At 47.6% G+C, this 27,393-nt stretch overlaps 1 protein-coding gene across 5 annotated transcripts in view; it reads left to right on the top strand.

The window, feature by feature from the left end:
• Window positions 1-27,393, top strand: part of ATG7 (autophagy related 7) — a 2,414,869-nt gene that overhangs the window by 700,914 nt on the left and 1,686,562 nt on the right. The window lies entirely within an intron of this gene.

Below are 27,393 nucleotides of genomic sequence, written 5' to 3'. Positions count from 1 at the left end.
TTTCAGATTTACTTAGTGCTTGGTCAGCCAGAGATAATGATGACATGATTTTACTGGCCGGAGACTTAAATACTTGGTGTGTATGTAGGGGAGTCAGCCCCGAAACAGAATGCATACAAGGTAAAAGTTACATGAAACAAGGTAGCGGAAACATGCAGGGAGGTCTCTGGCTCATGTTTAATTTTAAAAAACTGCCAATTGGTAATACTTAATGGCAGAACACAAGGTAACTGTCTGGGCAAATACACCTGGAAATATGGGAATAAGAGGGCTACCTTGGATTATGTATGTGGCAATATGAATTATTTTCTGAAGGTCTATATTTTGATGACGGAAACTAGCACCTTTAGTGATCATGTCAAATTAACACTGTGTACAGGGCGAAATATCGAGCCACCTCCCACCGAAGGTATCGATGAAACACAGGCAAATAACACTGGCAACTAAATCAGTTGATTAGCTAAATCCATAATAATTTTCATTCCTGTTCCTCTAAAACCATCAAGGACCACATTGACACCCTCGCTCCAGCCGTTGCCCATTTTTGCAACCACTCCTTTGCCTCAGGATCTTACCCCACCTCTCTGAAGCACTCCCTTGTGCATCCTCTTCTCAAGAAACCCACAACTGATCCTTCCTGTCCGGCTAACTATAGCCCAATTTCCATTACCCCCTTTCTGGACAAACTCCTGGAAAAGCTGGCCATCTATCAGCTTAACCTTCATTCAGCTTCTGTTGGCTGTCTCCATGACCACCAGTCTGGCTTCAGAGCAGCCAGAAGCACGGAAACTGCTCTCCTGAATATCCATGAAGGTCTGCTCTCCAACCTGGACTCTGACATTCCCTCTGTCCTCATCCTTCTTGATCTCTCTTCTGCCTTCAACATGGTCAACCACACCATCCTGCTCAACCGTCTCCGTGATAACCTGGGCATCACTGATCATGCTCTGGCCTGGCTGACCTCTTTCCTCTCTGACCGACCCTCCCAGGTCCAACTGGGGTCCTTCCTATCATCTATCTTCCTCTCTACTTGTGGGGTTGCCTAGGGGGTCTAACCTCTTACCCAGGCTCTTCAACCAATACCTGGCAACTCTCGCCTATTGCATTGCCATTTTCTGCTCAAATTTCCAGTGCTACGCTGATGACACTCAACTCATTTTCCGGCTGCCCTCGGCTACCTCCTCTCCCTCTCTCATCTCTGACCGCCTTACTGCCATCCAAGATTGGTGTGCCGCCAATGATCTTTGTCTGAATGCCAGCAAAAAGGAGATCCTCCTCATCGGCACACTATCTCCATCCTTCTCCCTCACCCTCCGGCTGGCCTCCCTTGGCCCTCCTCCTACCCCTACCTGCGAGGCAAAGAACCTCAGGGTCATCTTTGACTCCACACTTTCCTTCTCCGCCCATATCTCTGTGGTCTCTAAAAAGTCAATCTTCCTACTGCACCTCCTCAGAGGTACTCTGGCCTTTCCTCTCCTTCCCTCAGAAGCTCACTGTCTCCCAAGCTCTGGTTCTCTAGGGTGGACTATTGTAACAGCCTCTTTCTAAATCTACCTGCCTCTACTCTCCGCCCTCCGCAACTTATCCAGAACAGGACTGCAAGACTTGTCCTTGCTCTCAAGCTCTGGGATCGTATCTCCCCAGCCCTGTAATCTCTTCATTGGCTCCCGGTGGATGCAAGGATTAAATTCAAAACCCTCTGCATTGTCCGCAAGGCTTTCAGGGGCCTGGGTCCAAAATACCTTCAGCTATCCCTGTTAGGCAGAAACCTGTGCAGTTCCCTCTGGGACCACTGCAAAAGATTTAAGACTACAGGTGTACAGACACTTGGTAGCAGTCTGTACCACACAGATTCACTTGGTAGCTGTGGCTGAGCAGTCAGACTTCCCTCAAGAATAGTTAGGCAGTATACAGAGCATTCACAATAGGTCAAAAGAACACAGTAGAACAAGAAAACACTGACCAGAGCTTGGTGTAAAAGAGATATACTTATTTATTTAAAACCTCATCTAATAAAACACTCAGGCACTAATATTAAGCAGTTCAAAAACACGGTCACTAAAAGATATACACTCCCTTAAAAGAATACTAGACAAGTCTTAAGTAAAGCCCCACTTATTTTCAGACAGCGGTGAGCGCTTAACTCAGATGGCACTCTAATAATTCGGTTTAAAAGGGAGAGAAAGGCAGAGTATACATTGAAACAGATCCCAACACTTTCACGAGAACACAGCAAGAGAGGAAGGCAGAATCAAACTGTGAAGTTAGAGTTCAGAAAGCCGGATCCAATTTAAGTGGATCAGAACGAAATGTGTCCAAGGCCACACGGTTGAAAAGTGCACAAAAGTCTCGAAGGTTCAGAAAGAGTTGGACCAAAAGAAAGGGACTAGTTAGATGGTCAAGGCGGCCAGCCCAGTCCAGAAGGTTAAGGGATTATTATTATCTTGTAGCAATCTTTAGAAAGGGAGGCCTGGCGGACACGGTACCTTAAAGTGGTGAGAATACTCCAGCGGGGGCAGTTGTTCCTGGCAGCGGAAGCAAGTCAGTGCTTCGTCCGGGAGTAGAGAGGCTCTCGTCGGGGAGGAAGACAGGAGTCTGTTGCACTGCCAGGGAAGAAACCAGCCGCGGAGTTCTCAGTTAAAAGGAGCGGTCCTTTTATTCGCGGTCCAGTGGTAAGTGGCTATCCGGTTGCTGGGGTGCTTGGCACGGGCAATTTGACCACAAGACGTCCTGGGATGCGAGGAAAAGAAGGTGAACTGGTTGTGGCCACCAGTCAGGGGAAGAAGACTCTCCAGCCGGGAGATCTTCTCTGTCGTCGGGAAGTGGTGAGTCGGTTCCGCAGGGCTCCACCGGTGGTGTCGTCGTAGCAGGTCGGCTCAGCCTCTCCCTCGTCGGATTCTCAGGTCCTGTGGCGACTTCTGAAGTTCCAGTCTCAAAAGCCCTGCTTTTATGCAGCACACCCCCATTCACTCAGCCTAGCTGTCAATCAAACATGCTAAGTGGTGAGCCGGCCGGCTCACCACTTGGGCCAATCACACAAGAGTGCGACTTGAGTTACCAAGGTAACTCAGTCCAGGGTGCCTAAACCCCCTCCCACGCCCCCTGTGGTACCCAGACAGAGTGGCACCACTTTTGGAGGCTTCTGTGGAGAAGCCCGCCAAAAAGTGGAACAAAGGGCTCGACTTGGGTTGGAGTCACAGAAGAGAACACAAACGCCATTTAAGAATCGAGTTCTGGCAAAAAATACCAACCGGCGAATTAATATTAAATAAATAAACCAGGGGTATGTTCGAGGCTATGAGAATTAAATAATTAAAGTTGGTAGCCTCGAACAATGGGAAAATCCCATAGAGATATATTCACGGTCGAATATAAAAAGTAGTATCCACTGCCACCAGCCAAAACTCGATCAGGGGGGACGGTGACGTGCCCCCTTGACTTACAGACCCCGGGGCAAACGAATTGCCCCGACCAGTACGTCCACAATATGATGGTTTGTACTGGTTTCTGTTCATAATTTGGGACTAATTTGGTGACTTTACATGCCCTGGGAGACAGTAGTCAGTCCCAGGGTATGGAGTCTATGGTGGGGTGTCACTATGACACCCCTGTGTCACTGCACTGAGGGTGCTGTGTAACACACATAGTAAAAACACATGAGACCCTATGGAGTAAAAGACCCCATACCCCATAAAACGCATTAACAGTCAAAGGAACCCCTCAAATCATGTCCAAGAGTGTGAAGAAAAAGAGTCTCACTCTTGGCAGGAGAAAAAAACAAACTCCAGAAATCCAGCAAAGCTGCTGGGGGACTCACTAGGTTAGGAAATTCAGCCTAAACAGAGAATTCTCCCTAACAATCCCTCCGCAAATACCTCCCCTCTCGAGCTTTTCCCTCCTCTACCTCTAACTCCCTCCGGGTCAATCGTTTTTCAAAGAAACGAGCTGGGGGCAGATCTCTATCTTCGGCTAGGGCCTCCCTCTGGAACAGCCTCCCTGCCAATCTAAAACTTGAGGAAAACCATCTTGGTTCCGGAACAACCTCAAGACCTTCCTCTTTGCTTCCTCCTTCGCTCCCCCTCTCCCCTGCTGAACTGCTCTCTCTTGGTACTGTGCACCTGACCACCCTCTGTCCCCTGGGCCCAGGTACCTGCTCACCCTGCCACCACCCCCATTTTTCTTCTTTTTCTGCACTTATCAGACTTACCCAGTCTGATGCCTTAAACACAGCACCTGCCACTTGCTGGTTGCACTACCACTGTTTATTGCCCCCATTTTGTATTTATTTTGTATTATCATGTATCTGCTCTCCTCTGCTCCGCACTTTCCACTCTCCCCCTTCCATGCACTTTTTGCCTTTTCCCATTCCCATGCACTTGCGCGTTCTCAATGTCACTGGGCCTAGTAAAATCGTTGTTGTTTTTGTGTTGACTTCTCCCCTGTCCCCCTCCCTTGCCTAGGTGCGCTCTGAAACACTTGTGTACGAGCGCGATACAAATAAAATATCATATCATATCAATAAAGTGGTTGAAAATATGGAGGAATTGAATGAAAATGACTCGGTAACATTAATAATAATAATTCTTTAATGTGATGTAGTAAGAAAATAAATTCAAACTTTACACATATGTCAAAATCAAAATTATACATATAATAAAATCATACCTGAAAGTAAAAACTCATAAGATCATCAAGCATTAGTCACTAAAATAGCATCTAAAGCAAAATACACAATCTACGTTCGAAGAAACTAACTAACTTCCTTCTTTACTGATATTTTCAACTACTTTCACCAATTAGCCAATGAGCCTACGCCACTTTATACTAATTGGTAATGGGGTAAGCTAAAATTCCCAATCCAGGTTCTATCTGTTGCCATACATTATAACGGGCTATGAATAGGTGCATATTGGATGTGTTTGTACAATACAACCAAAATGGAAGTTTAGGTATAGTACAGGGATCATGCACGAATTCAGCCAAGAACTTAATAATGAACATCTTAAGTGCCATGCATTGAGTTAGAACGTGTCTAGCAGTTTCAGGGTACAAGGGGGATTTACACATGCGACAGGTTCGCTCTGCAGTCGGAATGTTTTCCCTAGCTCCTGTGATCGACAGGGTAGGTAGTTGACCTAGTCGGAATAGGATAATGAATCGGCGGAGTCTTCTGGTGGGACAGAGAAACAGGTAGTCCTGCGGTTTCATGAACTTGAATATTCTATGGTTCACAAAACGATAAGATTTAAGAGTATCCAGATGGGCGAAATTCTCCAGCCAATCCCATAGGTCCACCTTTTTCCCTAGGGCATTTAACATTTCCTTGGTCACCGTAGACCCTTTGTGGATCCAGCCAATTTCATTAAGAAATTTTCCCATGACTTTGTGCAGGGATGCAGAAGTACCTTTTTTACTAAATTCCTGCTGTAAGACTGCCATGAGGGGATTGACCGATCCACTTGTCATTTTCAGGTAGAACCCAGTTCTTCTTTTCAATACCATGGCCTTCAATGATGGCAGGCCCAATTCTAATCTTATCAGGGCCATCGGCACCCCCGGGGGAAGCCCCAAAATACGTCGCCAAAACTTTCCCTCTAGCACTTGGAGCCATGCCAGGTTCATCGTCAACAGAGATTCTAGTCCATAGATGACCATAGGTGCAAAGGCTTGCATGTAAAGATGACGTGTTCCCCACAGAGTGAAACCCCCTTGTTTGCTAGTGAAAGATGCAATAAGTGAAATCACTTGGAGGGCCCTGGTGGTACGGCCCTGTTTACATAGTTCATAATCACCTAGGGGCTCTATTTCCACACCTAGGTAGCGATAGGACGGAACGTACATAATTATATGTTCGAGTACTGTTAAATTCACACGGGTCACCCTTTTCCTGGTGAAACGCAGGACATTAGTTTTCTCTAGGTTAATGGTCAGGCCATTGGTCTTTGCATATTCCCAGAGGGCATGGGCAGAACGCCTGAGGCCACCGATGGTGTTGTCAAGGACCACTAGGTCGTCTGCATACGCCAAGACCGCACATAACATATCCCCTATTTTTGGAGGACAGTTGTTAACCTCCGCTATAGTCGCCGGGATGTCGTGTACGTACAGGTTATAGATGAGAGGCGCTGTAACGCAGCCCTGCTTTACCCCTCTATTTTGTAGTATATTTTGAGTCGATTGGCCCTCCTGATTAAGACGAAGGCGCACTGAGGTATCACAGTGCAAAAGTCTGAGGTAATACAGCAAACCCGGGGGGCACCCCAATGCTTCAAGCTTGTTCCAAAGCCTTGCTCTTGGGATCGAGTCAAATGCGGCCTTAAAGTCAATAAATAGTGCATAGAGAGGGGGCTGATCCCTACTAAGTGCCCTCGTGCGTAATACGTCCATTACCAGGAGATTATGCATTGTTGAGAAGTCCCGCCTAAAACCGCACTGGAATGGACTGAGGATTTGCTTATCATTCACCCATTTTTGCATTTCACTTAGCAGAAGTGAGGCGAAGAGTTTCCCAGTGACGTCCAGCATGGATAGAAGTCTGTAATTATTTGTATCTGCGCGATTGCCTTTTTTAAATACCGGGATCAAAATAGCAGTTTGCCAAGTTCGAGGAATGTCCCCCGATGCAAAGACCTTATTAAAAAGTATGGAGAGTAACTCTGCCCAGAAGGGCGGGTTGCTCTTTATCACCACATTGGCTAGCCCATTGGGGCCCGGGGCTCTAGACGACTTAAGGGTGGCAATTTTGTTGAGAATAGCCCCCGGGGAAATATCAAAAGGTTGTAAAATAGGGGGCTTCCCCATGGTGCAGCTTGTAGATCTATCCTCTTCCATATTGCGATTTAGGAGGAATAGTTCCCAGATTTTCTCATTGATAGGATTGCCAATAATACTTTTGCCCTTGGTTCTATTCTCATTTAAGAGACCCCAAATACTGCGCAAGTTTTTAGAGCAGATAGTTTTGACAAGTCGCTGGTAACAATTGTTCTTCTCAGTTCTCCTGATACTCTTCACCTCTGCTCTGTAACGATTTTTAATCGTTCTTAATTTCTCAAGATATAAAGCTCCTGTGAAATTTTGGTGTTTTAGGCTGCGTATCCCTTTTCTCAGTCCTCTCTTGGCATCCCGGATTTGCCCGTTATATCGAGGGGGGACAGTTCCATCTTTTATGAGATATCCCTTTTTGATAGCTGCATGGTGACCTGAGAATCCCAATATCCACTCTTCTATTTCATTGGCAGTCATAGCCATAAAATCATTACCGCCCTCTACTGTATCCCATTTAAGAGCTTCTGCAGCAGCTCTGACATTCTTCTCCGACCAAACTATTCTAGTTCCTGGGCAATTAGTTGAAATATTTCCAATGTTCAACTTCGGAGTGTCAGGTAATGTGGTCAGGAGTGAGCATATAACTGCCGCATGATCACTCCAGCTGTTAGACTTGACCCACAGGTCCTCCACTCTAGATCGCATCAAAGGGCACATAAATATATAGTCCAATGTGCTCTGAGACGATCCATTGGACCAGGTATGTTTCCCCGGCCTATCACCCAGAGTTCGGCCGTTGATCATTGCCAAGTCCCATGATTCAAACAGTTGCAGCCACCCCAGCCCTTCCTGCTCCCTCTTTTTATGTGTCATCGTACAACTGGTACTGAGGCCCGTATTGGAGGAAATAGAGGTTTCGTCGGTCATGTGACAGTTAAAGTCTCCGACAACCACAACTGCAGTATTACTAGATCCCAATGACCAGGAAGATAATACATTCTGTAAAGCCTCTTGGAGAGAGTCTCTTGCAATTGCTCCGGGGGGGTTATATAGGTTAATAAGAAGAAACTTAGTATTTCCCTGGTCTTGGGGGTAAGCAACTTCTACTGCCAGTAGTAGGTCCTCAGCTCCACATTGAATTTTACGCGACATCAGGGAATTATCGATCCCCGTAAGAAGGCCGCCAAAAGGGCGTCCTTTGGGTCCACGTCGTGCCGGAGACTGGTGTACAACATAGCCGTCCATAAAAAGAGGATCCAACGCCCAAGTCTCTTGTAGACAGAAACAATTCTGCTGGGATAGAAGATCAGCCGAACCCTCCTTTCTCAGAAGATGGGAGGAGCCTCTGCAATTCCAGGATAATAATGAAAAGCTTCAATGCTTCTGTATCAACTGGGGAAGGGACTCCAGTAAGGATTTGATTGTCTGTTGCACTTCATACAATAGGGGATTCTCCCCTAAAACTGACTTGTTTACAGTTTCCAAGTCCGGTGTATTCTCTGGGGCCTCGGGGATTGTTGAAAGGTCGATTTCTTGCAAATCCACATCAATGGCGATATCCACTGCTCTCAGCTCTTCTTTATGGTTTCTTAGTAATTGCGCTGTATTCAGAAACACACAGTGTAACGCAGACACATTCGGGTTTGGCCCCGATAGTGGCTCAAGAAACAAAGTCATCTGATTTTAGCACTCGGAGTTGCGGGATATGATAGAGCCTGGTCAATAGCTCTGAGCGTGCCAGCCAGGAATGGTTATCCCTAGTATATAGGTTTTTTATGAGACAGATGCGGTTAGAATGATTTTCCTGTGCATCCCTCGTTCTCTCTGGCAATAGCGGCACCGAGATGTCACTCGATGGGTGTCCCTCATATACAGGCTCTGCCGGGATAAGCAGGCTTAATTCCCCCTCTGATTCCGAGACCTCCCCCTTATTGGAATCCAGGTCCACCTCGCTTTCCTTTTCTTTAGGCATCAGCCATCCGGTAAGAGGGCCTTTTTTTCCTGCCGCCCGGGCTGCTGCTCTCATCATCCTTTTCCGGGCTTTTTTTGAGCGGGTTTCAATAGCAGGGCCACTTCCTATAGAGGACGGTAGGGGGCCCGTTTTTGGAGGTATGTTTTTAAGAGCCTTTTTCGCACGTCTCCTTTGCTTCCGTGTGCAGGGGCTCCACGGCCTGAGATTCAACTCAAGGTCTACTTCCTCATTGGGAGCCTCTTGAATCGAGATGTAAGTCTCCCGTACCACTTGGTCCCCGCTCTCTTCCTCTCGGCTGCCTTTTCTTCCATCTCTTTGGCAATTCAGAGTGCATCTGATAAGTTTTCCTCCGTCTCCTCTTGTAGTGTGTTCTTCATATCCAGTGCTAGTGCAATGGCATTGGAATTTGCCAGGATGCGCCCTGTCATCTGAAGCAATATTTTTAGAGCAAATTGTAGAGCTCCGACAGATGTTTGTAATTCTGCCAATTGAGTGGAGCTAGCTACTGGTCCCGTGCCCTCGGTTGTCTCCTGATCTGGCTCATCCTCCATCGAAACCATTACCAGATTAGGAGATGCAGAGAGACGATCGCGGTATCCTGCCGCAATATGCTCCTCAACTACATCATTCATGCTGATATCTTTCTGAATAGGTAAACCACTTACAGTGGGTTGTAAGGTATCCGGCTGCATTCCTCTCTTTATTGACAGGCACAGGTCCAGAAGGGAATTATTATCGATGTCCTCATAGTTGGAAGAAATGATGGATTGGCAATCCCTGGGTGCTTGTACTGACCCTTCTGGCCCTTCGTCGATTATGGTGGAGTTAGTCTCGGGAGGGGGGTTCGCCGGAAAGAACTTGGTAATGGCACCATGTACTACAGGGAGAACGTGTTTGGCGTTTTTCCTACGTTTAGACCCCTTTCTGTTGGACTCCTTTTGCTCTTTCGCAGCAGGCGGCTTGTTGTTCCTCAGGTTGTATATAGAGTGCGGAGCTCTCTTCCCCCGCTGCATCTCTATACTACTGCCGCCTTACTAAGCTTGGTAGGGTTCAAGGGCTATTGCAAATCACTTAGCCAACTCCGTCGGGTCCACAGTCTGAGCGCAGACAAAGTACCCCGAGCCACACAAACACAGAAAGTCAGCAGGCACCCTGGGCAAGTCAGACACTGGAGATCATCCCAGGCCAACCTTGGGGAAACCCTAGGGCACAGCCTAAGCCCACGGCCCCCTTGGCCCCTCCACTTACTTGTCCACAGTCGAGGAGCCGCCTTGGAGCTGCCGTCCTTCCCCCTCCGGCTGCTCTGGTGCACACAGAGGCGATCCCAGGACAGACACGCGCGCCACAGGTATAATAAATACTGGGGGAAGCACAGCTTTCCTTGTACTGCTGTCTCACCTTCCCCAGGCACCTCCGTGTCACACCAGGGGGGGGGCTCCGTTACCTGGTTTGCTCCAAACAGCGCCTCGCCCTGCGCGGGCACTGCTGCCGCTAGCGTCGCTAGCTCCACTCGCCTCTAGCAATCGGGTCCCGTGCTAGAGGAAAGGACCTGCCAGCGCTTGCAGATCACGTACCGACGGCACGTACTGTGTCAAGCCGCACCTCTCACTCGTCACGTCTCTCCTGAGGCCGCTTCCGACACCTTTGGATTCGAAGAAAAAAACATTAAGCTACTTGACCCTGTGATGAATCCTTACTAAATCTCTGCCTAAAGCCACGGAAAGGCAGACGCTTTCTGATCCTGACCTTGCGGGTGATGTTCTGCGGGAGGATAAGCTGGGAGGAGAAAAGACACAGGGGGATGAGAGGACTCCATATGATGAGACAGTATTTTTCTTCCTTTAGGGAGGATGTTTCCTCAATGCCAAAGTATATAATGGCTTGTTGTAATAATAATCTTTTTGTTCTGTCAGATACACATATAAATAGGAGTGAAAACAAGCACAAACCTCTAGGCCTTTGGAGACATAAAAACCCTTCCAAAATCCTGGCGACTTGTAAAACGAAAGACCTCCTTAACACCCAAAGGCAAAGTGAAAGGAAATCTGTGAATAATAACGTCTTAAAAGAAATGCCTTTACCTTTTCTGGTGACTTATCCCTGTGATGTTACTTTAAAGAATGTTATAAGGAACAAACTTGGGTTTAAAAGTAAAAGTCAAACACAAATCCCTAACTTTGTCATTAGGGACTTCCAGTTCAACAATTCCGTAAGTACTGGAACAAGGAAGAGAGCTAAGGTGCAATGTTGCAGGAGTGGCCAGATTGTTAATGCAGATGACCCACACCTGAGGGAGAAAGAGAGGCTTAAAAGACCCCTCCAGGAGCAGGCAATAGAGAAGAGCAGAGGGAGCAAGAAGCAGAAGCAACATGGTTCGTGCAGGCAGCCCAGGTAGAAGCTGGAGGAGAGAGAAGACACCAGGACCACTGTTTGGCAGAGATCAGCTGTCAGTCTCGAGAGGGTCTGTGTCTCTCAAAACCTGAAGTGCAGAGGTCGCGCAGTGGGAAGCGTGCAAGAGGGAAGCTTGCCTCCTGGAGACCTTTTCTGTAGAGGCTGCAAAGCAGAAAGTGAAAGTGAGGGAAGATTTCCTTCCCAGGAGGCTGTCTCTAGTGGCTGGCCATGCACCTGAGGGCTTAGAGGCTGTCCCTGGTGGCTGGATTGCACCAGAGGGCCCCAGGAGCAAAAGGAGCTCCTGTTGCAGGGGGGCGCAGGCGAAGGTCGGTGAAGAGAAGCAGTCTGCCCGGTTGCGAGGAGCCACAGAAGCAGAAGTCCTGCAAGCAGCGATGGGGATCGGATTTGCACACCTTACACATGCTGGTAGTGACCCCAGAGAGCTCCGTAACCAGCTCACGTGTGCAGGGCAGGCGTTCAGTGAGTAAGCAGCACTCAGTAGTTTTCAAAGTACTTTTGAATACCAAATTATTGAAAAGCAGCAAAAGCAACACTCGCGTATGAGTGAAAGTGGTTCTCAAGGTCATGTTGAATCCTGAACCATTGGAAATCAGGAAAAGTCTTATGTAATAAAATCAAATGACTAACTTTAAACGTGAGGGTCTGTGGAATACCCAGCAAACCGATGGGGCGTCATTAAGAATCAAGACCTACAAGCATTGCCCAAGCCAAGAGAGAATAAAATCAAGACAAATTCCATCCGCAGATATTACCTATGACAGAAGGGGGTTAATGAAAGGTCTATAAGTTGTGTAATATGTTGGCTATGTTCTGTCCAACATAAGATAAAAGCAGGTATAAACTCACATTGCCAAAGCCAAGGAAGAATCAGAATAATATCATATCCTTGTCAGTATTTGGTTACTTGTGCAGTAGGAAAATATGAGTGGAAAAAAGACTGACCTTTGCAAAAGGATATTTAAAGGGAAAGGAGCAGTATTTACAGGAGAGTATTAAAGAGCATCAAAGTGAATCTTGTTTTCCCTGAAGAGTTGTTAAAGGCTTTGAAGCTGCATGCTGTAGAATACTGTGAAGCTGTTGTGAACCTTTTGTCAGTTAATTGTGACCAGAAAAGCGCTTATTGTGAAACACTGTTCGGGCAGGTGAATATACCCGGGTGGTACATTTTTGGAGGAGTTGCCCAGGCATGGGAGTAAACCAGGTGGAAGTTGAAGTGCTACAAAGTGGTCCTGTCAAAGACAATTTATGCTGTTTGTGATGCTGAAGGGAGAACTGTATATAGCTGTTACAAAGACGTTGTATTGCTTTATAACTTATCAGTTGTGGTAAATCATTCCAACCAAGACAATTATTGTTGCTATTGATGAACTAAGAAACTTTCCTTTATCTAAGGAGGATAAACCGTATACTTGTTCAAGGAAGAGCCATCTATTTTTTTTGTTGGATCACTGCACTGTAAGAACTTTCTATTGACAGGTTGAATTTGCAAAGAACTGTGTTGGACTTTGTTTCAAAACCAGGATTTCCTTGTATTCTTTTCTTGAACTGTGATGCAAAATCCAACTTCAATCTGTGGAAGGGGAATTCACCCAGGTTATAAGGAGAGACTGTGATTACATTACGAATTCAGTCATTCTGCCATGCATTTCCATATTTTATTATTGCATGTATGTATGTATAAGTGTGGGATAGATATCCTTTGGTAAAGTTTTTCCTTTAGTTTATTTAAGGCAGGGAAATCCTCTTCAGGGTAGGGATAGTGAGGTATTTATCCAACTTTCTAATTTAATAAAATGGCATTTGCTGTCCACCTCACATTTCTGATGCCTCACAACCCCAAATCAAATTGAAGATTGGATATGCGATCTGTCTTTAAAAATAGCATTGAATACGGGGTGTAGAGGCTTTATGGAGGGGAGACCGGGCATGATATCTTTGACAAGGAGATAAGAGAGGAGAAGCAGAGAATGCACCACGATATTAAATAAGTCAGTATGCAAACCACGAATGCTGCGCGCCACTGGAAGTTTACTAGAGCCATACAAAATGGATACCGTAATTGGTTAAAATGGAGAAGGAAAAATTGACTTGATTCAAGATGGCAGCAAATGATATCAGCCCTTAAGGGTGGTAATCCATGTAAATTATGGGAAATGATGAGTAAGGCCAAAACCCCTAAGGCACACAAAGATATTTATCCAATTAGTACATCTACATTGACGGATTACATCAGTAACATGTTAGTGGATGAAAAATCAACTTCGCGCCTGTAGAGTCCCTTGACATTCGAACTTCGATTGTGATCAGGAAGATATACAGAAGAAGATCAGCAGCCTTAAAAGCTTGAGGGCCCCAGGGCTGAATGGTTTAGCTAATAAAGATCTAAAAAGCAATCCTGAGGCCTCGGCAAAAATAACAGATAGCCTATTCCAAAAAGTGTGCAAAGAAGTCATAATCCCCCCTGACTTGGTATCATGCTATTCTGGTCCCCATATATAAAAAGGACTAAACTGTCAGACAGCTAATTACAGGTTGTTGTCAATGTTTAGTGTAACAAGTATACTCTTTGCATCCTTTCAATTAAAAAAGCTGCTCAGATAGTTGACGTTTACCATTCGGATTTCAGAGCAGGTTCCTCACCCATCCATAATCTGCAAATGATGGATCTGTTAACAAATAGTGCTAAATGTAAAAAAAACAGCAGGCATTATATGCAACTTTTGGAGACTTGAGGGCAGCATTTGATATGGTCGATAGAGAAAGACTATGGAAAAAACTGAAAATATATGGCTGCCCTGAAATCTGCTAATTATCCAGCAGTTGCATAGTAATACCCAGGTAGGGTGAAGTTGGATGGTAGGGGAGCCATGACACCTTTGATCCCCGTTAACAGGGGCGTAACACAGGGTTGTGTGCTGGCTCCCCTGCTATTCAAATTATACCTAGCCGATCTGTCGGCTAGGCTGAAAGGTATACAAATGTATCCACCCAGAATTGCACTCACACCAGAAAACTGCATGTCTTATGCAGATGACCTTGTCATCTTGGACCACACTCACTTTGGTGTGACTAGGAGTATTAAAGAGTAATGGGAATGTGGCAACGCAAACTCATTGAAAATATATTTGGAGAAAACCAAAGTAATGCATTTTTCCAGAAGAACATAGAGAATCCCAATCATCACTTCTCCATAGGCCCCACTAGAATACGTGAAAAATTATAAATATCTAGGGATTGAGATAACCGCAGGTAAATCCTATGAGCAACTGATGAATGTCAAGAAAATCAAGGCTATTGCTCTAACGGCCCAAATTGCAAATTTTGTAGACAAACTGCGGGGTATTCACTGAAGGGTATTATGTTGTATAAACAGCTGTATTGTACTACTTTGCTTCATGAATTCGATGCATTAACTCTTAATCTCTCAAAATTGCTACATGATATGATATGGCATTCATAACGTGCCTATACACAAGTGTTTCAAGGTGCGACGAGGCAAGGGAGGGGAACAGAGGGAAGACAAATATAGCGATCCTACTAGGCCAGGTGACCTTGAGATTGCGCAAGTGCAGGGGAGGGGGGAAAGGGGAAAAGTGTGGGGGAGAGGGGAGGAGGCAGGGCAGTACATAGGATAACAGTAGAATAAATAAGACAATAAATAATAGATAAAATAAATAATAGATAAAAGTGCGGCCAGCTGGTGGCAAGTGCAGCGATAAATGCAAAAATCAGGTGTCAAGTGCTAGTAAGGGGCTGTAGGGATACAGAGACAGTCCCGGTGTGCAGGTGTGCAACTGGAGGGGAGGGAACCTGGGCCCGAGATCAGAGGGTAGCCAGGTAACCAGTGCATTTTTGGTTTCAGCCAGGAGATCCGCAGGGGAAAGGAGGAGAGAAAGCAGAAGCAAAGAGGAAGGTCTTGAGGTGCTTCTGGGACCGGAGATGGTTCTCCTCAAGTTTAAGTGAGGCAGGGAGGCTGTTCCAGAGGGAGGCCCCAGCAGAAGAAAGCGATCTATCACCAACTCGCTGCTTGTAGAAGCGATTAACCCTGAGGGAGTTGGAGGCGGATGAGCAAAGAGCTTGAGAAGGAAGATATTTAGGAAGAGCGAGTTGAAGGTTTAGATGCCCAAGGCCCCAGAAGGCCTTGTGGACCATGCAGAGGGTTTTGAACTTAATCCTTGCAGCCACTGGGAGCCAGTGCAGAGATTTCTGTCCTGGAGAGATACAATCCCTGGGCTTGAGGCAAAGGATAAGTCTTGCTTTCCTGTTTTGGATGAGTTGCAGAGGGCAGAGAGTAGAGGCAGGCAGATTTAGAAAGAGGCTGTTGCAGTAGTCCAACCTAGAGAGAACCAGAGCTCTGGAGACACTGAGCTTCTGGGGGAAGGAGAGGAAAGGAAGAATACGTCTGAGGAGGTGCGGCTGGTAGTGTGACTTCTTAGAGACGTCAGAGATATGAGGAGAGAAGGAAAGGGTGGAGTCGAAGATGACCCTGAGGTTTTAAGCCTCACAGGTGGGAGCAGGAAGAGGGCCAAGAGAGACCGGCCAGAGAGTGACCGGAAAGGAGGGAGCAGGTATGCCGATGAGGAGAATCTCTGTCTTACTGGCATTAAGGCAGAGATCACTGGCGGCACATCACTCTTGGATGGCGGACAGACAGTCAGAGATGAGAGAAGAAGAGGTGGCAGAAGGGAGCCTGAAAATGAGTTGTCATCCGCATAGCACTGAAAATTGGGGCAGAGATCGGCAATGCAGTGGGCAAGAAGTGCCAGGTATTGGTTGAACATCCAGTGAGAGAGGTTAGACCCCTGGGGAACACTGCAGATGGAGATAGAGATAGAGGTAGAGGAGAGGAAGGAGCCAAGTTGGACCTGGGAGGGTCGATCAGAGAGGAAGGTCGTCAGCCAAGCCAGGGCGCCGAGCGGTGATACCCAGGTTTTCTTTTTTTATAAATTAAACTCTTTGTTTTACAACATTAACCAAAACCAACAACAAACAAAACATTACAATCACACTGGCACTCCTTTGTGGATTTCACCTTGCATCATTCTTCTTCGTGGCACGGTCCCGTGGCCATGCTCCATAGTCAGCGGCCAACCCTTCCGTCTAGCCAGAGCTCAGTTCAGGTTTATATCCTTGCGTTGCCCTTTGTTAAAGGGGGGGGTGTTCTCACGCCACCAATTGTCCTATTTGTGCTCCCCCACGCCTTCAGTGTCATCTGTGCCGATCTCTTATCACAGAGACGATTGAGCAGAATGGCATGTTTTTTTTTTAAACACTTTTTAATATTTTATAAACACACCAAACTTTACCAACACATGGGACATTCACGTACATGCTTCACATCATTGTTTTTGCATGTTTGCATCGCAGTCCTCCCCTCCCGTCCCCTTAACTCGAGCCCCTACTTCGATACCTCAAATTTCGATCCTTAGGTTTTGTCTTCCTCGTTGTTTCTAGGTGTGTCATCTTCACTGAGTTTGGCGTGGGGAAGTCCCACCATCGTGGCCACCAGTTGTCTCCATGTTATCAGGGGTCCCGCTTCCTCCTCCCCTCCCCTACTGATTGCTTCATACCAGGCTGCCGTCTCCGCTTCTGCCCAATTCAGGAGGTCAGCCCACCACACCTCTATTCCAGGTCTGTGGGCTGCTTTCCAGCCCATTGCGATTCTCCGTTTGGCCAGGATGTAGGCCAGGTCTTTCATCTTACTAAGGTGCTTCAGGTTGAGTGGTCTGGCAAAATCCCCCAGCATGTATGCCCACACTGACTCCACCTCCAGTTTAATCCCCTTTTGGGACAGATGTAGTTTAACCTCCGTCCAGAATCTGCCCACCTCCGGGCACGCACAGAACATGTGTATCATCCCGCCATCCACCTCCCCGCACCTGGGGCATTTCTGTATCCCTGGGCCTGCAAACCTGGCGATTTTGCTAGGGGTCATATATGCTCTGTGGGTAACATATAAATGGATCTGCAGTAGCTTTGCATTTTGGGACACCTTCTTATGATGCCTCTGAGCCCTGTCCCATTGTCCATCTTTCATGAGTTCTCCCACCTCCTCCTCCCAGTCCCGCCTCAGTTGGAGCAACTCCTTGCCCGCCCTGGACATCAATAGTTCATGAATTCGGGATATTTCATGCCCACCCTCCGAGATATTGTAAATCGTTTCAATGACTGTATCGGGTTGTTCCGCTAGTACTGCCTCAGGCCACATTCCTCGCACTCGTTTGACAATTCCTGTATACGTAATGTATTGTCCTTTATGTACCCGGTGTCCTCCGTAATCCTCTGTTAGGGGGAATTCTCTGTAAAGGCTAATTTCCAAAACCTAGTGAGTCCCCCAGCAGCTTTGCTGGATTTGTGGGGTTTATTTTGTTCTCCTGCTAAGAGTGAGACTCTTTTTCTCCCACTCTTAGGCATGATTTGAGAATGTCCTTTGACTTTGTAATTTGTTTTATGGGCTATGAGGTCTTTTACTCCATAGGGCTTCATGTGTTTTTGGTAAGTGTTACACAGCACCCTCAGTGCAGTAACACAGGGGTGTCATAGTGACCCCCAAACATAGACTCCATACCCTGGGACTGACTACTGTCTCCCAGGGCATGTAAAGTCACCATTCACTTTACTAGTCTTAAATTTTGAACAGAACCAGTACAAACCATCATATTGTGGAAGTACTGGTAGAGGTAATTCGATTGCCCCTGGGTCTGTTTTTCAAGGGGGCACTGTCCAGTCCCCCCTTGTCGAGTTTCTGGCTGGTGGCAGTGGTTACCACGCAAAATATTCCACCGGAATATTTCCTATGGGATTTTCCCATTCATTTTAAACGCACCACTTTTTTGGTGCAATGTTAAAGATACCGCCGGGTTATTTATTTTATATTTATTCCCCGTTTGGGTCTTTTTGCCAGGACAACCCAAGTCGAGCCCTTTGTTCCACTTTTGGCGGTCTTCTGCACAGAAGCCTCATAAAGTGGTGCCACTCTGTCTGGGTCTACAGGATGTGTGGGAGGGATGGAATGGGCACCCTGGACTGAGTTGCCTTGGCAACTCAAGTCACACTCTTGTGTGATTGGCCCAGTGGTGAGCCGCCCGGCTCACCACTTAGCATGTTTGATTGACAGCTAGGCTGATGAATGGGGGTTTTCTGCATAAAAGCAGGGCTTTGGGGACTGGAACTTCAGAAGTCGCCACAGGACCTAAAGAATCCGAAGAGGGGAGAAGCTGAGCCATCTACAACGACGACACCACCGGTGGAGCCCTGCTGTACGAAACTAACCACTTTCCCGACGACAGAGAAGATCTTCTTCCATTTGAGCTGGCGGGACCAACCAGTTCGCCTTTTTTGCCTTCCTGGATCGTCTCGTGGTCGAACCGCCCATGCCAAGCACCCCGGCGGCCGGATAGCCACGCTTCACCACTACCGCGAATAAAAGGGTAGTACCTTTCAACTGGGGGAACTTTGCGGCTGGTTTCTTCCCTGGCAGTGCAACGATCTCCAGCTTTCCTCCACGTCGAGATCTTCTCTTCCCCTGGACGAAGCACCGACTTGCACCCGCTGCCAGGAACAACTGCCCCCGCTGGAGCTTTCTCACCAATTCAGGTACTGTGTCCCGCCTGGTCTCCCTTGCAACAGACTGTCCAAGGTGTCCCGTAAATCCTTGACTCTCTATCCTGGGGTGACCTCGGACCTGTTAACATTACCTTTCTAACTTGGTCCAACCTCTTTTTGACTTTCCTGCAAAGACTTTTAGTGCATTTCCACTGTGTGAACTTGGACACATTCCGCCTTGCTCTCTCCAAGAGTGGGCCTGGCCTATGAACTTTTTGCTCTACAGTAGACCCTGCCTTTCTTGACTTGCTGTGGTTCTTTAAAAGTGTTGGTATTGTGTGTTTTTCCTATTTCTGCCTTTTCTCCCCCTTTTTAAATAATTATTGGAGTGCCATCTATGGTTACGCGCTCACCTCTGTTTTGCTAAATAAGTGGTGTATTAACCTAGACTTGTCAAATAATGAAGGAGGTGTATATATTTCTAGTGACTGTGTTTGAACTTGCTTGACATATTAGTGCCAGTGTATTTTTACAAGTGTGTTTTTAAATAAATAATTATATACTTTTATACCAAAGCTCTGGTCAGTGTTTGCTTGTACTACTGTATTTTGAGCCCTATTGTGTATACTCTATATGCTGCCTAACTCTTCTTGAGAGAAGTCTGACTGCTCAGCCACAGCTACCGGGTAAATCTGGGTGGTGCGAACTGCTACCAATTGGGTTTACTGCTAACACCTGTAGTCTTAAACTTTTTGCAGTGGTCCCTAAGGGAACTGCACAGGTTTCTGCCTAACATCCTCTGGAAGTCTAGGACCTCCCCCTCTTGCCATATATCTCCGAGGGTCGCGAGGCCCATCGGTTCCCAGTATTTGCGGATCCCTTTCATCATTTGCGTGTCCTCCCCGCATAGCGCCACTAGTGGCACCTGCGGGGAACATGGGGTCGGGTTTCCCACTATTTGGCATGCTTTGCTCCATATTTTCCAACCCAGTTCCAACAATCCCGCCCTTCCTTTTATCTCTGGTTTAGATAGCCATACCAGTTCTCTTAGAAAAAATGGGGCGGTATCCTTGCTCAGTAGTCTGGGTTCGGCCGTTTCTTCTTCGGACAACCATCTGGCCACATACTGGAGAAGTCCCACCAGGTAGTATATCTCGAAGTTCGGTAGGTTTATGCCCCCCCTTATCACACAAGTTCTGCAACTTCCGAGCAGGATGGCATGGTTGACCATGTCAAGGGCAGAAGAGATGTCAAGCAAGTCGAGGACACAGGATGTTGGAATCTAGGTTGGAGAGCAGGTCTTCACAGATGTTCAGGAGAGCATTTTCCGTGCTTCTGGCAGCTCTGAAGCCAGACTGATGGCCATGAAGACAACCAACAGCTTCCGTGTAAAGATTAAGCTCGGAGGTGGCCAGCTTTTCCAGGAGTTTGCCCAGGAAAGGAGTGATGGAGATTGGTCGATAGTAAGCTAGGCAGGCAGGGTCGGCAGAGGGTTTCTTAGGAAGAGGGTGCACAAGGGAGTACTTCAGGGGAGAGGGGAAGACTCCAGTGGTGAAGATGTGGTTGCAGAAGTCAGCCAGAACAGGAGCCAGGGTTTCAATGTGGTCCTTGATGGTTTTGAAGGAACAGGTGTGAACCTGTTTAGACGAGACTTTCATAGATTGGACTTGTCTAAAAACTTAACTGATAACGGGAAAGGCCAGAGGAAGAGCAGGGGGAGAGGAAGAGAGAGAGCACATGATGTCCTGGGTTTTAGAGATAGAATCAGAAGCCAGGGCTGTGCAGAGGGCCTGAGAGGGGATAGGAGAGGTAGAGACTGCAGCAGGATTGGCCAGCTCCTTGCAGATTTTAAAGAATTCGGCTGAGTTGTTAGGTGTCGCAGAGATGCAGGCTTTCATGTGGGCTCTCTTCTTGGTGTGGACAGAGAGCCAGTATTGCCGTTGGTGCATGCCAGTTTGTCAGAGGATGTACCAGAAGCATGCCATTTCCTCTCAGCCACCCTGCACTTGCGTTTGATGGTGACGAGGTCTGAGTCGTACCAGTAGTAGCACTTGGCTTTGGGCTTCAAGCGGATCCTCATGACAGTGGAAAGAACATCGAGAGTATCAGATATAGCATAGTGGAGCATGGAAAGGGCTGTGTCAGGATGTGAGTCAGCCACGGGAGTGGGGGGGGAGGTGTGAGAAAGTGACGTTGAAAGCCTCAACTGACACATGCTTCATGGGTCGGATAACCGAGAAGGTAGATGGCAGTGCTGGGGTTGGCTCAGCCTGAGGGGTAGAGAGGGTGAGATGGTAGAAGAGGAAAACGTGATCACTCCAGGAGAGAGGAGTGGTAAGAGGGATCGAAAGGGGAAGGTCTGAAGAGATCAGAACATCCAGAGTGTGCCCTGCGGAGTGAGTCGGGCCAGAGGGGGGAATAGAGAGTGAGAGAGAGTCCAGTGGAAGGACAGGAAGCATCCAGGTGAATGTTGACGTCTCCAAGAAGGAGAAGTTGAGTGGTTGAGACCAGGAGGGAAGAGGAGAGGTCCGCCCACTCAGAACAGAAGGAGGAGATCTGACCAGGTGGCCGATAGATGGTAGCCACAGTAAGGGAATGGCTAGGAGACTAGGAGAGAGAGAGAGCCTGCAGACTAGGCATTCAAAAGAGGAGTAGGTCTGCGTAGGAATGACAGAGGCAGGAATCCACTCAGGGAAGATCAGGGCTGCACCCACTGCAGAGCGGTTGGATCTGGGCACGGAGAGGATCTTGTAGCCATCAGGGAGGAGAGTGTCAAAGCACGTGACAGAGCTGGCTGTGAACCATGTCTCGGTTAGGCCGAGGACATCAAGTTCCTCCAGGAGGCGGCTGATGTCATAGGAGTGTTTGACAGCTGAGCGAGAGTTTAAAGTTGCAATATGGAGAAGGTTGCCGTCCTTAAAAGACTTCCGGAGAGGGGTACAAATCAGAGGTACGCCCTGTGGAGGTGTAGAGGAAGCCTGAGGAGGGGCAGAAAAGGAAGGAGAGGAGGGCAAGGTTGCCAAGGGGGAGCCGGCAAGGAAGCTGTGGAGGTGCGCAAGGGGACAGCAGGAGAGGAAAGGAAATTGATGTAGCGCGGGAAGCATCTATCAATGAGGAGAAGGTTGGCTTGAGGGTCTTGGACCAAGACGGTACCATACAAATAAACATGAATGATGACCTTAGAGGAGTGGAAGAGGTACAAGGGGGCCTCCCACCGGGTGCCACCATTAATTGTAGAGGAGGAGAAGGGAGAGCGCACAGTTACCATATGTAGAGCCCATAGGTCCGGTGAGGGAACGACAAAGAGGATGTCGGTGAAAGTTTGCCTGGAGGTGGACTGGGTTGGAGACCAGCATGTCCTTTTAAAATTCTTCCTACAGTTTTAGTGAGGAGAGCAGGATAGTCGATAGAGAAGCAGTTATAAAAGATGGGAGGGACAGAGAGCACCATAGAGAGGATAGGGAGAGGAGAGGAGAGCAGAGGAAGGGTGTGGGAAGGGGTAGGGGATAACACTAGGGAAGGACACTGGGCAGGGAGCAAGAAGACGAGATGGGACAAGTTGACAAGTGGACAAGACGACAGGCGCTCAGGTAGTAGTGGAAAGGGTTTGCTAGAAGAGTTCTATGCTCGGAGGCAAGCCACAGAACGGCACTACTTTCACAGAAAGCACTACTTTCACACTGCAATTTTAAAACAGGAGAGAAACGCACCTAAGTTTCAGAGAATGCTAAGTGGTACGGTATCCGGGGTAGAGTGAAGGCTCAACTCCAAACCCGGGCCACTCCTACCTTACTTAGTAGCTGCTGGCTGACGGCTGGCCACTGGCTTCCCCTGCTGACACCTGCAGACACAACAAGGAGCCGCCTAAGAGGGAGCCGCCCTTTGCCTAGGGGCCCTTAGCCACAGGGGCTGGACTGGCCGAGGCCTGCCATGGGTAGGTCAGTTAAAGAGGTGGAATGCCCAATCACGGCCTGGGAGATGGGATGAGGGGGGGAGAGGAGAACACAACACGGAAGAACAAAGGGTGCGGGCAGGGCCTGGGGATCCCAAAAAATAAAAGGACCATCAGCAAAAGCAAAAGGAAGGCCAAAGATGGTCAGGGATTAGTTCCTCTCACCTGGTATGCACCACAAACAAAACCTGGAAGGCTGCTTTTGGAGAAATATACTGGGCTTGGCACAAGCGGTACGAGTCGACATTTTTAGGCTGGAACTAGGGCTCATTACGTTACCAACATTGGGCTGGAAAAAACAAAGGCGTTCTGTATAAATATATGCCCTCTTTTGAAAATATTGGGAGCAAATATGTTGAAAAATATGGGAGATTACTACGGGAGAAAGGTGGAAATACTTTTTGAGAGTATAGGTTGCTCTCCAGACTGGAACAGCAATGTTGAAGAATTAGTTAAACAGTTTGCAAGGAAACTAGAACTGTGGGATTGGAACAGAAACCCTGACCACCTATCAACCCTTGCACAATCAATAAAGGGACAATGCATCTGTGGTCCACAGGTATAAGACTCTACAAACCGATATGTTACTCTGCCCTTCTCCTTTGATATGCAGATTTCTCCTTTTACTTCGTGTTGACCAACTACCGGTATTAGACATTAGTACCCGGCAAGAGGGGTGTGGCGGCCTCCCAGCCAATGGGGAGGCTCAGAATGCAGGCATTACCACATGGTAATCCTGCTGTCTTGTGCTTCCTCACGGCCGGCGGCTGCCATCTCCCCTCGCTGGGGAATCGGTGTGATGCTGGAAATGCATTGGAGGTACAGGGCCTCAATGTCCTTCTCCTGCACTCCCTTATCACGTGTGTTCCGTTTTGTTTTGTGCACAGGAGTCCATGTGGGACTCCTGTCAGTGCAGCTCTTCCTCTTTTTGATTGTGGTGAACAGAGACCCTTGGGAAACCCTTAGGGCACCCATGGGTGGCAGTACAACCCTGTACCCCTAGTGTATGTTTTTGGGAACCTGTGTGTGGCCCACAGAGCAGGGTATGGGCTGGTGGCAGCTGTCATGATCCATGCCCCTGGCCCCCTCAGGTGTAGCAGCCCCTGGCAGCAGTGGGGCTAAAGCCCTTCACACTGGCCCCAAGGGCCTTAAAACTCCATCAGAAACCTACATGGAGTCAGTCCTGGCACCTTTGGCGCCAGGCTCATTATCAGGAATAAAGCAATACCAGTTTTGGACCTTAATCCAACATGGAGGACTATCACACAGCTCAGTTCTTTAGAACCAAGCCATGTGGTCTAGTGTTTTCGGTGTGGCTGGGCCTAGAACTACTTGGCCTGGGCTATTTAAACCACACACAAACAGCAGAACACGCTTTGTGTTATTCTGTACTCCTGCAGCATAACGCTCACTGTGTCTAGCTCCGGCTCATCTGCTTCTCCGGCGGCCCGATCCTGAAGCCCTAGATCCGGATTCCATTAATAACCTGGAAGAAGACCAGCATTAGCGAGCAAGAACACTTACCTGTGAAGTAACCGGTCTTGAATCCATCCTGCGCTTCTCATATCTCGCCCATCTCCGGGTTTCACTGCAACCTGCAAGGGAGAAGGAACAAGGTCAGCATTAACAAAGCACTTTCCTGGGTAAGCAGCGCTTCGATCGCTCATCATTCCGGAACATCACCCCAACCTGTACAAAGAGAAGAGAACACCAGTTAGCAATTAAAACCAATAAACAGAGCAGCGCTCCGCGCATCAATAACTCACCTTGGTCTTTTCCATCGGCGCGGCAACTCTGCGATCGCAACCATCCCTGTGAAAAAGAGACATTGTTAGGCAACAGCGTCGTGGAGCAAGACCCCGAGGAGACAGAGAAAACGGAGGGAAAGAAAGAGACATAATAAAGACGGAGAAGACATTATAACTCACTTGGAAGACAGCAAGCAGAGTCCGAGTCACAGCCGGTCTGGACCCGACATAAGGGTACACGGACCAGTGAAGCAACTAGGTCCACGGAACGTCCGCACCAACCACGCGCCCCTGCGAAGAGACACAGGACGGAGAGTTCAACACACAAAAACCTAACGGGAGCAATGACCCCAAGGGAGGGGATTTGGACCAGAGGGAGATGGGAGTCCACCAATCACAGAACCAGTATCTTAACCCTCCATTCTCCTGTTATATGCGCTACCCAACGTCTGGCACATAACCAAGCAGAGATGGGTCCGGGATAGCGCTTAGACCTCCATCCAGTATCGTGCCCCCGTGGATACCAGGTGAGCATACCAGCAGCTCCATGCTGAATTTGACTGGTGCTCTGAGTATCCTCCATTTTGGGATACCAGGCCCTTCCAGAGGAATCGGTGAATTCCTGATAGGAGACAAGATGGCCCCTGTGGCCTCTTGGTCTCTATTACCTGTGACCTTGTTTTCCCAAAGCCCTGGGAAGCCCTGACTCTGTTCCTTCCCCTGACTGGCTGTTGGGTGGAAGAACCATATATGGTATTGTGGTGCAGTCCAGGTCCAACTTTCTGGGGCCTTTCCAGTGACTGTTTGTTGTGGGTGCACTCTTTTGGTGGGACCTGTGTGAACGGAGTGTGTGACCAATGTGAACTTCATGTTATGGGTGTCTGGTATCTGTGTGTGTGACACAAAGAATGAGACAGCCCTGCCTGAAACCTATATGAATGCTACGTGGTGTGCTGAAAGTCTGGGTGCTTGCCCCAATCCACATTCCTTGTTATGGGTGTCTGGGCTGGGCCATTAGAACTGTTAATTTTGTAAGTTTACTGTGAGCCTGATTGGCTGCCTGCCTTCATGAATGCCCTTCTGACTGATTGGCTGGCTGAGCTTGGCTCAGCAATGTGAATGAGGGACCATTGTGTATATCTGGGGACCTCTCACTTAACAATTTGTTCAGAAGCTGAAGTTGAAACTTGAAGCTGCTTATCCTTGAAGCCCAGCTGGAAGAAGAAGAATTTCTGCTGATTTCCTTCGACGAAATCTGAAAGCTGTAGAGTCTGTCGAGGACTAATCCGACAGAGGACTGGCTAGGAGACCTCTCCCCGAGCTACGAGGGAACATCGTGCAGAAACTGATCTTCATCGAGGCACCATGGAAGCCAGTCCTGAAGTAAGGCACAGGGACATCAAGGCCATCGAATTCCTTTGCCTTTGACCGGGATTCAGAGAATTTCCGTGACTGCTGGAAGACCGTTGAGTCGTATTGCCCAGAAGCAGGGACAGCTTGATGCTCTGCTGCTCGACAGCCAGAGCCGCAATGCTCCACCTTTGCCTAAGAAAATTGAAAGAAGGGCTCCCTTGCCATCACAGTTGACCGCTTTGTCCCGCCGGAGAAAATGGAGGTCGTCGAAGAGAAAGGAGAACCCGCCGGTGGGTTTCCTGTCACCCAAAGTCCACAAAAACTCTGACAAGTGAAGATCTGAAGTCCAGCCGTGGTCGAGTCCTGATCGCTGATGCCGACACTCGACACCCGCTGCCGGGCCTACGTTCTTCATTGAGTCTTCTTTGCGTCACCAAACTCTTCATTGAGGAATCTCGAAGCCAGGCTCAGATTCTTCGAGGACCCTTGACCCCTGTGACTCCTGCTTTAAAGGGAGTCTACCCTCGAGGGATCCATCGATGTACCATCAAAGAAACTCTGTTAACTCGGGTACATTGAGGTAATGGAACATTTTTAACTAGGAAAGACGACTATTTTAACATCAATAGACTGGGTTTGTTAATACACTTTATTACAGGTTGCCCAGTTGGGGGGGGGGGGAATCCTCACTCAGAATTGTGCCTTGGTAGAAGGAAATAGTATTCTGCCATTGTTTAACCTAACTTGCCTTCCTTCCCATGTCTTATGCTGATGCAGATTACTGTTTGATTTGTATGCCACTAGAACTGTCAGCACTTGATGCATTTTAAAGGAGTCAATAACTAATGGTGGTACCACATAGACATTGCAAATATTTTCCATATTAGATTTGCCAAAGTACAAAGTGTTATTAATTGTGTATATATATATATATATATATATATACATATATATTGAACCTTATTTTTATATACGGAACTGCGTTGGCACATACCGTAGTGTGTGGACATTCCTTTGTGGGTGGCTTGGGGACTACACTGTACTTAAGAACCAGCCTGCATCACCTCCTGAGAAGTTAAGCCTTGGTTGCTCGTCCATAGCTACCCCATAGAGAACCTTGGCCGGGGTGATCTGTGCTTCTGCTCTGCCATATAGAGGGCAGGAGTACAGAGACCCTCCCTCCCCCGCAGTCTTTACAATCAGGTAAATCTATTTAAATTTAATAATATGGAATTCGTCATTTGTAATAATATAGAATTTATAGGTGAAAAAGTTTTTTTTAACTAAGCACATAAATAATAAATAAGTAAACATCTTATAAGCAGTGCTAGCAGGGAGGAAAGCCAGGGTGGAGCTGTATGATTGGGCTGCACACAAGCAGTCACATGTGTGGTCAATGTAAAATCCCTGGTATAGACTTTGAGGGGGAGGATTCAGTGCTGACAAACTCCAGGAGTTTTTGTATGAAAACAAAAGCACTGTAATTGTTGTGGCATTTTACGTATTGCAGTCCATTGAAATGCGTCTATCTCCTTCCAGTCACTGTGACACAGGTGTGTGCGCATCTTCAAAGAAGAGTTTCTGGATTGGCCTGATCAGTTTCCAGATATCTTCCAGGTCCATTATGGGAATTGTAGTCCATGTTT

Source organism: Ambystoma mexicanum, chromosome 2p (genome assembly GCF_040938575.1).
Source record: "Ambystoma mexicanum isolate Mex_15411 chromosome 2p, UKY_AmexF1_1, whole genome shotgun sequence".
In the NCBI taxonomy this organism is placed as follows: domain Eukaryota; kingdom Metazoa; phylum Chordata; class Amphibia; order Caudata; family Ambystomatidae; genus Ambystoma; species Ambystoma mexicanum.
Note: the sequence above shows the minus strand (reverse complement) of the source record. Positions and strands in the feature narration are given on the sequence as shown.